Source organism: Hyperolius riggenbachi, chromosome 2 (assembly GCF_040937935.1).
Source record: "Hyperolius riggenbachi isolate aHypRig1 chromosome 2, aHypRig1.pri, whole genome shotgun sequence".
Lineage (NCBI taxonomy): Eukaryota > Metazoa > Chordata > Amphibia > Anura > Hyperoliidae > Hyperolius > Hyperolius riggenbachi.
The window spans coordinates 142,243,115-142,245,659 of record NC_090647.1 but is presented as its reverse complement, the minus strand read 5'-3'; positions in this window follow the sequence as shown (position 1 = coordinate 142,245,659).

The following is a 2,545-nucleotide window of genomic DNA, read 5'->3' as shown; positions in this document are numbered from 1 at the left end:
ACGGTATGTGCTTTTTTTTATGCTACATTTTTATTCATTTTTTTATTTTAAATTAAGCAGAAATTGTAAGAATCAGATAACTGGTTGTCATTTAGAAGACTGTATGACAGGCAGTCCTATGTTTATGTATTTTAATGTATCCTAAGAAATATACAAATCAGCTTATGAGGAGAACAACAGAGAACATGAATATTTTGCCAAGTGTGCAGCTAGATAACTCATGCCGACTATTCCAAACTAGCATCTGATTATAAGATTTTTTTTTTACTTCATAGGGCTGGTTCACACTGCAAGAGCTTTTTAAGCGCTAGTGATATGAAAAGCTCTTGCTAATGCAATGCTATGGGTGATGTTTATAAAATCATATTGCTCAAGTGAGATCACACACATAGCTTACTCTTTTTAAAAGTTTTTTTACATAAACATATCTCAATTCTTAGGGCCTGATTTACTAAGGCACCCCTCCATGGTAGATAAATTGGCAATCACATATGAGCAAAAAAAACAGCCTTCATTTTTTATTAAAAATGGTTTGCTGTTAGTGATAAGGGGGTTTTCAAGCCTTGTGTGGGTCATATCAAAGTGTATGGAAGAGTTTCTGAAAAGTCAATGAACTCGTAGGTGTGAGATGGCAGCAGCCTGCATTTTAAAGAAATCCAGCACAGTTTAAGAGTTATGAAATATTCTCACTAGCTTTTCGGAAGCCCTATATATAGACAGAATCTGGTCAGGAACATGAAAAGTGCCTCTGGGAATATTTTAATAGTCCATGATCACTTATGATCTCTAATCTTACCCTTGGGACTCAAACTTATGTGTCTAATCACCATCAGGGTGCTCTATTAGCAAATTTAAACAAACATCTTCACTTGGTTCTCTCTATGGGGAGCACACTTCTGGCATCACCTTTCATTACATAAACGTGCTCAGCATGTCCAACTTTTATGATGCATTAGAGATGAAGACCAGCTGTGACAACTGCAACCCACTGACATGACTATTACTCAATCCAGCCAGTCTGAGACATGTCATCTCAGGGTACCTTACAGATGCTGAATTTTGCAATATATGTTTTCTAGGCAATTGCTAGGCATTTATTTAGCACATTAAATATACTTGTTTTTCACCTCTACATGGAATGACTAATTTTTACATCAAAAAAAAAAATGAGCAGATATTTACTATTCATTATTGTTATTTATTTATTTTTTTTAACACACCATTTATAAAAGAGAGAACAGCCATTTTTAATTGGAGAACCAGGCGTGAAGGAAATAAGTAACACTGAAACTAACGGCAGATGAAAAAGTGCCAAAAAAGTAGTATAAAATTAGCAAACAAGTGCCACGAAAGTGGCAAACAGAAGATGCTTTGACTTGCTTTGAAGTAGCCAGAGAGTGGAAATAAATGCCAAATTGGCAAGCGTTTGAGAAATGGTCCCTCAACATTTTATTATGGTCTACACCACTATTAAATGGTGTAATAATAGGTTTACCTAAACAGTACATTTATTATATTGGCCTAAAGTTCAGTTCAATCTTCTGTAAAAAAAAAAACAGAATATGATCTACCAGAAAGGATTCTTTAGGAGTAATCTATTGATTTATTAAACAAATAGCTGTATGTAACATGAAAGCAACATTTTCATGACCTGCTTATTGCTGTGATTAGAGCTGTGAAAACTTGAATTTCTTTGTAGCCCACTATAGTACAAAGACTTGATAAGCGATGCCTGATGTTTTGTACCGTGTGTAAAGTGTAGTGTAAATATTAAAATTTAATTTACCCCTTTCTGTCCCCTAACAGCAAGCCAAGGATGGTCTCCATCTGGACATCCCCAGGATTCGATGTGAACATCACTGTGGACCGCAAAACCTTTCATCAAATAACAAGGTATGAAGTGCTCAGTGGATCAGATCAGCGTGTGGGGAGCCATGTGTGTCGGCAGCTCAGCAAGTTTCCTACACAGAGAGGAAGTCATTTTCTCATTTAGCACATACTGTGGAATGACATCACTGAGGCATCTACGCAGCCTTCAGTGTTTATCCAGGAACTCTCCTCATTAGCATAATGTCAATGTTTTCATTTCAGAATTTCCCACACATCCAGGAAGTAAAATTTCCAGCAGAAACAACCTAGCATCTTCAGCAGTGGACTCGAGTAATCAGTCCTTTAATTTACCTCTACACATGCCAAAGTCAAACAGGCGTTTCAAGAGAACCTGAAGTGAGAGGGATATATATTTAATTTTTAATAATAGCAGTTGCCTTGGAAGTCCTGCTGATCTACTGTCTCTAATACTTTTAGCCACAGACCCTGAACAAGCATGCAGATCAGATGTCACTGCCAAAAATCTGACAAGATTAGCTGCACGCTTGTTTCAGGTGGGTGATTCAGAGATTACTGACCAGGGTGATCAGCAGGACTGCCAGGCAACTGGTATTGTTTAAAAGGAAATAAATATGGCAGCCTCCTTATACCAATCGCTTCAGGTTCCCTTTAACATTCCAGCCACATTGCTAACAACTTGGCACTTAGAGGTGGC